The following is a 12,831-nucleotide window of genomic DNA, read 5'->3' on the forward strand; positions in this document are numbered from 1 at the left end:
TGTTGATTTAAAATCACCAACTGCTATATAATGAAGAGGTCAAGTTCAATTTAACATCATTATTAATGATGAAATAACACATCACAAAGGAATTTTGATTTATTTTACTTTTTTTTAAATTGGAGCACTGGTGGTCCAGTGGTTAAAGTAATCCACAGATAACCAAAAGATTAGTGGTTTGAAATCACCAGTAGTTCCTAGGAAGAAAGGCGTGGCAGTCTGCTTCTATAGAGATTTACAGCCTTGGAAAATCTATGAGGTGGGTGTGAGTCAAAATCTACTGGACTCCATGGCAGTGGGTTTTTGTTTTGATTTATTTAAAATTATACAGGGAATATGCAGTAAAAATAGAAAACATCCTTTTTCCTTTATCACTAAAAAATCACTCTCCCTTTCCCCTTGTGGGTTTACTACTGTTAATAGATGATAACACATTTGTGAATTCTTCCATAAATAATAAATCTCTATATTATTTTGGAGTGGATGGCAGGAAATTAGTACCATGACTTTTTACAAAATTAATTATGTGTAGCAGAGACCTTTCTTTTTCCATACACTTACAACTATCTTTCCTGTTTCTTACCAGGCAGTTAATCTCTTTGAGGCTGAAGACATTTCTGGATGGTGGTTTCCAGTTTTCTGCTATTACCAGCCTTGCAGTGGAGAGGATTAGACTTGCTTCTTGGTGCTCATTTGCAAATATTTTTCTTTGAGACATCACTAGAAGTGTAATTTCTATGGAAATACTTGTTCAGTTAAATATTTTAAAACATGCTGCCAAATTGTCCTCCAAAATTGTATGCCATTATCCCTTCTTCCAATAATATGTGAATATCTGTTTCCCAGACTCTAGTCAACCCAAGAAACCATTGGTCTGTTCATTTCCAGGGCAAAACGTTACACATGAAATATCACTTTACTTCAGATGATTCATTTGATGCTGTTGCCAGTTAGATTTTACTCAATAAAAGCAAAAACAAAAAAGGACACATTTGGAGGAAAACTCAGGCACTTAATACATGAGTCATTTGACTGATTTCAACGTTGTTATTAATTGCATATTGTTTACCATATGTCTTAGTTGCCTGGTGCTGCTACAACAGATATACCACAAGTGGATGGCTTTAACAAAGAGAAGTTTATTCTCTCACAGTACAGTAGGCTGCAAGTCCAAATTCAGGTCATTAGCTCCAGGGGAAGGCTTTCTCTCTCTGTCAGCTCTGAAGGAAGGTCTTTGTGATGGACCAGTCTTCCCTTGGTCTGGGAGCATCTCAGTGCAGGAATCTCAGGTCCAAAGGACGCGCTCTGCTCCCAGCACTGCTTTCTTGGTAGTATGAGGTTCCAGAGTATCTCTGCTCGCTTCTCTCTTTTATATCTCAGAAGAGATTGGCTTAAGACACTATCTAATCTTGTAGACCTCATCAGTATAACTGCTGCTAATCCATTTTATTACATCATAGTGATAGAGTATACAACACGTAAGGAAATGAGATCAGATTACAAAATGGTACACAATCATACAATACTGGGAATCATGACCCAGCTAAGTTAACAGATATTTTGGGGGGACACAGTTCAATTCATGACACCATATGTATGTGATGTTTGTAGAGAAAAGCTCAAGTTGCCCTCTAATTTCAAGATAGATAATCCCCAATCTTCACTTTAAATTTGTTAATTTATGTGGTTTATTATTTCTCATTAGTTCTGCAGATTTTAAGAGCTTAGTATGGGAATTGCAATTTGATCTGTTTTTATATAATATACCAAAGGACAAAGTAACAACAACAAATATACAATTCTCTCTATAATTTATTTGAATATGTAGTATAGTTACAAATAAAATGTATAAGCAGTAATCTAAGACTCCGTTTTGATAATTGCCAATATAAGTGTTTCAGAAAATACGATTTATTAAATGCTTAGAGAAAGAGTTACAATACATGAAATATAGTGCTAGGAAAATGTCATGGTCAGGTCAGAACTGTACAGAAACTTAATTTGTATCTTATTTGTGCCATTAATGTGAACTATGCTAATGATTCTCAAAAGAGGGAAAAATCTTGAAGATTAACTCAGCAATGAAAGTGCAACCAATGTATCCATTTATTCTAGCTTGAGTCAGTAGTGTTAATGCTGAATTTTACCTTTTGAATACAATTTTTTTTCATATTTTCAAGCACTGTTAAGGAAAAAAAGAAAAAAAACAAAACAAAACATTGCAATCTAGTCGATTCCGACTCACAGAGACTCTGTAGGACAGAATAGAACTGTCCCATAGGGCTTCCAAGGAGCAGCTGGTGGATTTGAACTGCTGACCGTTTGGTTAGCAACTGAGCTCTTAACCATTGTACCACCAGGACTCCTCCAGCACTGTAGTTGTTCACAAAGTGAGTAAATGATTTCTAGGTGACACAATTATGTAACAGATCATCAAACTATTTTTGTTTTTATAAGCAGAGCATGACTAATCACTAATTACTCATGAACAAAGTTGGGTAAAAAAGAAATATAATGTGCATTTATTATAAACTGGCAAATTTGGCATTGTGGAAAGAACACTGAGGTTTAGAAGATCTCATTGTTGACTGGTGGAGGGGATCTGAGAATTAGTAAGAAACATTTGTATGCATGTTGCAATTCTTTGTAGCAACAGATAGTAAATTCACTTATAACATAACACGAAGCATTTTTTTCTCCAGTGCCATGTCAAGCAGAGTTAACTGAAAGCCTGGCTAGTTTTTTTGGTGCCTAAATAGGGTCTCTCAGATTACCTATCAGAATTCATTTTGAATTCCTTGAGCTGTACTGACGTTTCTGTGTCATCCAGATAATATTGTGTAAATAATAACAGTGCATTAAAACTAGGTTTGATTTTGAGTGGTTGTGGGTGGTACAGAAATGATGTGCAATCTGTCATTTTTCTAGGTTTAAAAGATGCTGTTTAGATTTACTAAAAACACCTTTGCTAGCAGCTCTCAGTAAAATAAGTGATTTTGAGAAGAAAATTGCTAACTTTAATTGTCAAAGGCATTGTTGTATATTAATGTTAAAAGAATCCAATTTTGTGGGAAAATGGAAAAGGCTCAAAATATTTTTTTTCCAATGATGTTTCCAAAAATCGGTGTTGTGGCCTGTATCCCATCATCTGGCACTATATCATTTTACAATTTATAAATGATACCCATATAATGAAACCAGGAATGGTCAATAGTAGGTGAGGATGCACTTTCTGTAGTCTTACTAATAGACCTACAGTCGGGATACTGCTGCTGATTTCCATCTTCAGGAGTGCTCTTGTCTGTGCAGGTGGCTCATATTTCGAGCTTGGACATGAGATCAGCCGGAAATGGCAGCCTCGCTCCTGATCACTCAAGCTTTTGGCTGTCATCATCTGCCCAAAAATATCCAGGCATTTCTTGGCATTCAGCCTCATAGTTTAGGGGAATGAAATATAGATATTTCTCAAAAATGACACAGAAGACTGACAGAATAATACATGTAATGTATTATTGAATGTCCAGGTTTCATTATAATCACATGCTTAGGGGCTAAAAAGAAATGCAAATTCAGTAAGTCACCTGACACATGCCCTGTTTATATAAGAAAAACTATAAACATATAAACTTCCCGATTGTCATCCTGAACAGTTTGGGGTGATGGGGGGAAGAGAAACATATTTCAATTCTGAATCCATTTTCAAGATAAAAAGCCATGAAAACAACTCGAAGCCTATTAATTCCATAACAGAAGTTTCTTTATCTAGAGCATGGCCTCATTTCACTTGCTGAAATTGTTCAGTGATTTGCACTGAAGAAACACGATTTCATTTTATTTTGCACAGTTTATTGAAATTGGCTTACACTAAAATTTACAATTACATCGCATTTCATATATACCACAGATTTAGTATGATGAAGGGCTACTAAGTTTAGTGCACCTGTTATCTGTGTATGTTCTAGTATTTCTCTTTCTCTAGCTGTCTGAAACTGGCCTTCCTATGCAATGGAGGAGTTCTCTTGTGTGGATTGAGGCAGTGGTGTTCACATCACAACTGAAGTAGGCAGACAATAGTTCATATAGTACACAGCAAGATCAGAGGAATCCTAGGGCTAAATTATTTGTTGGCAATCTGTTTCTGTTTTTTATAGCAGATGGAAGCAATATCTGCCCTGAAATTATCCCAATCAATTTGAACACTCAGTACAAAATTCTAATATATGGTTTAGATTTTAAACAGCAGTTTGCTTTTATTCATTTCACTAGTCACTGCAATAGGAACCTGTAGTTCAATGAACAAAAGATGCCAAGTGCACATTTTCTTTTGCATAAGTATTTCTTTTGCTGAAATATTCATAATGTAAAGTTTGTTTTCAGTAGCATATGCTCCCAAAACGTGTGATGTGCTTATTTGGGTGAAGTGAACTTTTGAGCACAATAGGATAACTTTATATCACAACTTTTTGTCAAGTACCATGCTAGTCCACAGAAAACAAACCAAGGTTTTAGATCAAGTAAACCAAAACAAACAGAACAAAGCAAAGTATTGCGGAAGCCACAGCCCAATGCCTCAGCAGATCCTCCTTCAGGTCTCATTTTCCTATCCTGCTATGACTTACATTTGAATTAAGTTTCCAATTTTATTGAGTGGCACTGAATCTAATCAGATCCTCCCCATACCAAAGGACTGTCAATTATATTAACCACATATTTATCAAATTAAAAACACAAAAACATTCTTTTTCAAAAAAAGTATACAATTTCAACTAACTAAAACATGATTTATTTTTATAGACTATGTTTGCTTCTTAAAATATAATATGTAAAGCATTGGATAGTCTTAAAATGTTATTAATAACAATATACTATATTATTGTATGAAATTTCAAAAAAAATATTTTCAGTCTCAGATAAGGAGATAAGACCGCGGTTTGAAAATATAAGCAATCTGATCATTAAAACTCTTAGAAATAGATGTCCATGAGCTTAGGTTTAGAACAGTTATACACAGCAGAACTACATCTCAAGATTGCTTTGAAAATTATTTTAAGGAAGTTTAGCTCATGTTTATTTAAAACTCATAAGTATATTTGAAAGAATAACTAGAATAATACTAGCGATTCCAGAAAGAAGATGAAAGCAGAAACATAGATCACAGAAAAACAGAAGATTACGTGGATAATATGATCATAACAATTAGGTGAGAAAAAATATCCCCACAAGACCCAAAATTTAACCATATTGTGACAAATCACCAGCAAGATTTACGTGCATCAGCAAGTCTACAATCTTGGCAAAAATATTCACTAGGTTTAAAAGTCAATTCGAGCTTTCTTTCCTACCCTCCCTACCTTTCTTCCTTCTTTTTTTTTTTAAACAAACTTTTAAATTTTATTTTTAGAGTAGTTTTATATTTACAGAAAAAATACAAAGATAGTACAGTCATTTCCTATATATGCCATTTGTAGTTTCCTCTAGTAAGAACAAAGGAGGCTTGGTGCTGCAAAGGAGCCCTGGTGGTGTCAGTGGTTAAGCATTTGGCTGTTAGCCAAGAGGTTTGCAGTTCCAATCCAATAGCAGCTCCTTGGAAACCCAATGGGGCAGTTCTACTCTACCCTATAGGATTGCTATTAGTTGGAATCAACTCGATGACAATGCATTTAATTTTTGTGGTGCAAAAGTTAAGTGCTCCACTGCTAACCCAAAAATTGGCAGTTTAAACCCACCCAGCTGCTCCACCGGACAAAGACCTGGTGATCTACTTTTGTAAAGGTAACAGCCAACAAAAACCCTATGGGGCAGTTCTACTCTGTCACATGGGGTTGCTATGAGTGGAAAATCGACTTGATGGCACCTAAAAACAACAACATGATATATTAATATGACATATTGGTTACAATTAGTGAGCCAATATTGATATAGTATTATTAACTAGGAATCCCTGGGTGGCACAAATGATTAAAGTGCCGTACTACTAACTGAAAGTTGGTGTTTAAAATCTACCCTAAGACATCTCAGAAGACATGCCTGGGGATCTGCTTCTGAAAAGCCACATCCTTGACAGCTTGGATTAGTTCTACTCTGTGCACATGGAGTCACCGTGAGTCGACATTACATTTAGTTGTTAAGTCTCTTTCATTTAGTTTTCATATCTCTTTAGGCTCCTTTTGACTGTGACTTCCCTTGTTTTCTATTACCATGAGAGTTTGGAGGAGGATATGTCAAGTATTTTATAGACCGTCCCTCCGCTGGAATTTTTCTGATGTTTTTCTCATGATTAGACTAAGATTATGAGTTCTTAGGAGGAAGAGCACAGAGGTAAAATGCCATTTTCATCACATTATATCGAGGATACATACTGTCAATATGACTTATCACTTTTGATTTTATCCCTGACCACCTGCCTGACTTAGTATTAGGCATATCTCTCTATTTTAAGTTATTCTCTTTTTTGCCACTTTTCCTACTGCACTGTTGGGAAGAAATTCAATACGTCAGCTGAAACTCAAAGAGTGGGGAGTTAAGCACCATCATCTTGAGAGCAGAGCACATCAAGTATTATTTTGAATTCTTATAGAAAACAATTTGTCTATTCTTCCTTATATATTTATGTATTCCATCATTCATTTATATCGGTGTGGACTCATTTTCTACTTGGGTTATAATACAATACCATTTTTTTTTTTTTTTTTTTTGGTTACTCTCAACCCCACACCTCGCCGTAGTCATTGGGACCTCTTTCAGTTGGCTCCTGTGTACCTTTGGTATATCCCAATCTTTCTTTTTCCTCTCTTTGAGCACTTTGTTACATTCTGAAACTATAATATCCCCAATGATTATCTTGTATATTTCATGCCTTAGTTCTAAAATTATCTATTTCTCCAAGGAGCTCTGATCCTTTTTTTACAGAACAGAATTAGAAAACCAAGGCCTGGGTGCTTAAATGTGTTTGTTGCTGATGAGGTGTATTTACTTCTAGGCCCTCTCTCTGACAGAGCAAAGAATTATATGGGTGTATACTAACCTATGCATATACTCATATCTATAAATATATATGTAACCATCTGTATCTATATTCAGCTAAATATGAGTTCATACTGATGTTTCCAACTCTAATTCGTTACCAGATGGATCACTCTAGCCTTCATCCCTCACTTATCTATAAACTCATACACCTGGCTCCTACCATCTACCATCCATTTACTAAAAATTTTGGTCTGGGGTGCAACTATAGCAAAATCAGAATTCTTAACCTGTACCCTACTGGAAATGATCAGCCAGTACAGAGCTTCTGTACGTTTCCTTTCATCTTCACCTTACAGATTCCACTCATGTCCAAAGTTATTTAGGTCAGCGTCTTTTTCCTTTCCCCTTCCCTACTCTTCTGTGAGGTTGTTTTGTACATTTTTAATAGAATTAGATTGTTTCGTAAAATTCTACATTCCATCCTGGATTTCTCCAGCCTTCTAAATTATTATTTTTTTAAATTTGTATGCATTAAGGTTCACTCTTTGTGCTGTAAATTCTAAGGGTTTTGACATATGTATGGTACTTTCCTTTTTCCTTCCTTCTTTCATTCCTTCTTTCCTCGCTTCCTCTTCCTTTTTTGTTTTCCTTCCTTCTTTCTTTTCCTCTCTTTCTATGTTTTCTTCTTTACATGCTAACAATATGTCAGTTTCATGAATTATAATTAATGTTACTATTGTGGAGGTAACACTGTAATATTTTGTGTATAAACAATTTTATAGCTTTTTTGTTGTTACTCTCAATAATTTTTGTTTTACCATTAGACTCCATTTCCTCATTCTTTCAGAAAAATTACTGCAAAAGAAAAGAAAGGAAACAATGGAGCTAAAAGGGAAAAATAGGTATCACATTCTGAGTTTTTAGGTAAAGAAGTCTCAGTTTAGGAGTAATAGAGAAAGAAAGATTTGGTGACAGTTTAATCTTGAGCAAGCTTTGATTTGTTTTTTCTTTGCCACTCCCTTCCTCAATCACATATTAGAGAGAACCCTTCAAGTTAGGAAAAAAAAAAAAAAGATAAAACTTGGAAAGGGAATATGAGTTTTTGATAAAAGTGACAGAAAATGTCACCATACCCTGAAACTCTATGTCCACACCAAAACAATGCGTTCCTTAGGGAAGAGGCAAGATGAAAGAATCCAAAGGAAAATTTTGTGGATTACAGGATGCTTCATGTAGGATTGCCCTGTGAGGCATCCAAACCTATCGAGACCTATGGACATTAAAGAATAGGAGCCAGTAGTACTAAATGTCTAAGAATAAGGATCTGGTACTATCTAAGATATAATATCTGCGTTCATTAGTGGTGTTTATGGAATAGTCATCTCACAAAGATTAATAGGAAAATACACTATAGATGTCTGTAACACAACAGAGTAGAGTAGACCTTGAAAGAATTGGAAATAAGGTGGCAAAACAGGATGTAACTTAATGGATGATTATGTTGAGAGGCATCCACAACCAAGGCTACACAAAATTGTATATATCACAGTGAAATGTGCCATAAGACCGAGTTAAGTCTTTGCGACAGACACTCATTCCCATTGGCACACCACAAGCTCAGGCCAAGACATTAATTAAATATCTTAGAGTAAAGATCAATTTGAGAAAGAATAGGACACAGAGAGTACAAAATTCTCAAATTCACTGTATACAATCCAATTAATGAATCGGACAGAGTCTTCATGGAAGACTAAAATTAAACTTTCTGCTATCGTGTAGAAATGAGAGCTTGTGATATAAATTAAGTCCAGTTATATGAAAATAACATTACATGTTTGCACATCTAAATTTGAGGTTTGTGAAAATCATACCTCTATGCTCTATTCTGCCTTCGATAACGAAGTTCAATGTTTGCTTTGTCTTGCTGTATAAATTCATTTTTATGTTGAGTTTGCTTTCCTTCTGTATGCTGTGCAAAGTGCTGACTGAATGTCTTTTTCTTTTTCCCCCTTTTAACCTTAGAAAATCTTCTCTCTCCAACTGGAGTGTTCTTTGTGTGTCGATGTGCTATTTCTCTGTCACACTGTGGCCAAGAGAAGGACTAAATCATATTATCTCTGGCAGAGAGAATCGCTTCCTTATTGAGGTTAGATCTGAAAATGGATCTATTATTGTGCTGCCAGAGCTCCTCCCCCAACAAAAAGAAATTGCTTTTTAACCAGTTCACACTCAGTCTTGTTGCCATAAATGTTCTGACTTAACAGATAATTGTGGAAACTTTCCACTTGTCTGGATGAATAATATGGGTTATTTCCTTATTGTAAATAGATCTGAGCTTAATGTTTTAAAAGAGGAAGTCTCTTTAGATAATCTGCTATATGTCTCATTTTTATATAGCATTTAGACAAGTTGCAAAAATCAATAAAAAAATGTGAGAGAAGATGGGATGTAAATATTGTAAATTTAAAACACCTGACTTCTGTTTTGCTGAAATTCAATATCTCTTTGTTATAACTGAAAGATTGATTTTATAAATTAAAATTGTAAAAGAAAAAAATGTATACAAAGCATATCAATTTAAGAAGCATAGAGGGTACTATATTTAAGTCCATTAAAATGGTAATGTGAAATTTTAAAATTTAGAAAATGAAGTTAGAATGTTTTTGTCAGCTTGATATAGTATTCCAAAGCAAAGGCTATGTTAAACATCATTAAGTGAAGTGAAACTTGCTGTATTATTTAAAAATTTTATAAAATAATAGCAAACAATCTATAAACAGACTACAGTGTATTATTCGAACTCAAACTTTAACAGAATGAGTCCTGACTGACTTTATTGTTACAAATTTGATCTCCACATTTCCATGGTTGTTTCTGGAAACATATCTTCTACGTTTATGATTATATATTCAAGCCTTTTACTTTTACCACGAGCCTGTATCTTATTGTCATTAAAATAACCCCTGTATATGGCCTCATAATATGGCTGTGAGAAAGAAGACACTGATATTTGTTTGTCTATGTCTTACACCACCAGGATTCCTTAAAATGGTCCTACAACAGTTTAATGCAAGGAGCCCTGGCAGTGGAGTGGGTAAGCACTTGGCTGCTAACTGAAAGTTCAGCGGTTCGACCCACCAGTGGTTCCCTTGGAGAAAGATGTGGCAGTCGGCTTCCATAAAGATCACAGCCTTAGACACTCTATGGGGCAGTTCTCCTCTGTCCTGTGGGGTCACAATGAGTCGGAACTGACCTGAAGACAATAGGCTTTTGGTGACAGTTTAATATCAGAACATTTTCCAAAACTGGAGATGTGAATCCTAAAAAAATATTAAAGTCAGTCATCAAAGACTCAGTCTGGTTGAGTCTGCACAAAGCTCAGGCCAGCTTTTTTTAGGTTCCTTATCAAAAAAAAAAAAAGTTCAAACATTTTTCATGTTAAGCTTGCCCCTTGGTCAACATGTTAAACCATAAAAAGATGTCAGATATATACTTTCAGCCCGGATTAAAAAGCAGAAATAAATAGGTAATACTAAACTAATAAATATCACCGAAATTCAGGCTACATTGTTTTCATATGATACACCAAAAAAAACCCTCATAATGTATTTCTGTCTTTTCTCTAAACAAATCATGATCTATCTTGTGGAAAACAAAGTTGCTCCAATAAAGAGTAAGTACCTGGAAAATTCCCAAAATAGTGAAATATATTTTTAATCGGATGACTACTAGATCACCTAGAGAACTTGACAGCTAGATCTAATAATGCGTTGGCAACCAAACTGTGTATCAAACAATTTAATAATTTACTGACTTGGGCTTTGGATATGGTAAATGGTAGCCTAGTTGACATTGCTTGAGGGGCCTTTCTTAAGAGAAGTATTGTTGGATAGAAAGGATCATTGTTCTTCCTATAATTCTGCTGTAACATACTCTTAACCTCCTCAAACAAACATAATTTACTCAGTTACTCAGATTTCAAGGTTTCTTTTTTTCTTTTTTAACTTAAATAGATCACTTTTTTGAACAATCGACTGAATCACAGTATCCCATGTTTTCATCCATAAGACTTTGGGGGAAAGTATGGTGAAGTTGCTCAAAGAAGTATCTGTATTTTGTAGTTAACATTTTGCCCAATCACCTTCTATTGACTCATGATTTGTAAACCTGATACTTTTTTTAAATCACCTTTTCCATTGCACATGAAATGCATTTTTCTCACAGTTTCTTTTTCTATTGTGGTAAAGGCTTTAATTTCATAGAGTGGTGTGAAAAGTTAGGAACATACTGAGCTTTGTTTTCCTGGACTGACCATTAGAAGTAAAATAAGCAGAGTTCTAATTTCCCTTTGACTTTAAAAAATATAAAAAGTTATACTGGAAAATCTATTATTTTTTAGTCTAAAATCCATTGAACAACCAAGTTTCTTTCTATGCCTTCCTACTAAATACAATGTCCATTTTTATTACTCTGACAAAAAATACACTCTTACCTTTCCTCCTCAAAAGTTAAACAGAGAATTACATCCACTACCCAACATACACTCATAAACATAACTCTTTCATAAGGGAATATCGCTTTTTGTTTGTGTGTTTGTTTTGCTTGTATCATTTACATTTTATCCCATCTAGTTTTCATTTTTTACAACAAATATCCTTAGAGACCAAATAACCTTGTTGTGCCATATGCCTATTGATTATGAAGATGAGATTTTCATAGTTAAACATCTAAATATCTTATATTGCAATCAGTTTAAAATCTAGCTATATTACAGTATTCTATTTTATATATTTTTTTCATATTCTTTTTAAGTCTGGAAGAATTATCTAGTCTGATCTTTACCATTTTTAATTGATGACAATTTACGCCTGCCTACAGGACTAATCCTTTTTTCTACATTTCACAGACACTTTAATTTCAACATTTCCAGAATAAACTTACTATCTTCCCTTCAGCCAAACTTGACCCTCCCCAGGTGTTCTTTATTCTTTATTCCCTTTAGATGACATTATTCACCAAATTATTCAAGTTATTCCTGGAAGCCTTGTTTAACTAACTCCTCGTTATCAACCCTAATCAGTTGCAATATCTGTTTAACAATTTCCAAGTCAAATGACCTTTACATTGGATATTCAACATTTGCTATTTGGACTACATATATGTAATATATATGTATGTATTTTTTTTTCACTGTTCTCCCTGTTACTCCTCTCTTCAACTAAACATCAGACTAGTAGAGGATTTATTTCTTTCTCCTCCTTCTCCAAATCCTCTTTCTTTTCCTTCTCTTATTTTCTTCTCCTCTTTTTCCTCCTTCTCCAACATAAACTTGTTCATATTACCACAAAACAAATAAATTGGGTAGGTCTCCATTTATTATAGATTCAGTCAAACTCTTTACTATTAAGGCTGTTTTTTGTTTTAACTAATTTTTCCTTTCTGCAGGTGCACAAACTCAATGCCCTCTATTATTTTACCACACTGATCCAAAAATATGATCCATGTTCACTAATGTAAACCTTTAGTTTGAAGGCTTTATTTTTAAAGAACCCATGGCATACTATTTTCATTGTGAGTTTTTAAATGCTATGCAAATCATCAAGAGATCTATATTGCCAATATCATTTTCAACGGACTTTATTTTACTCTCAAAAATAATATGAAGAGAACTCTGATGTCATTAGTTGATTCTCAACTCTTTCCATAATTTTTTTTCAGAAGTTTTATAAGAAAAAATTCCAATTCATCCCCAAATACTTTTTTTTAAATTTTATTTTCTTGTACTTTAGATGAAGGTTTACAGAACAAATAGTTTCTCATTAAACAGTCAGTACACATATTGTTTTATGACATTGGTTAACAACC

Source organism: Trichechus manatus, unplaced genomic scaffold (assembly GCF_000243295.1).
Source record: "Trichechus manatus latirostris isolate Lorelei unplaced genomic scaffold, TriManLat1.0 scaffold00124, whole genome shotgun sequence".
Classification (NCBI taxonomy): domain Eukaryota; kingdom Metazoa; phylum Chordata; class Mammalia; order Sirenia; family Trichechidae; genus Trichechus; species Trichechus manatus.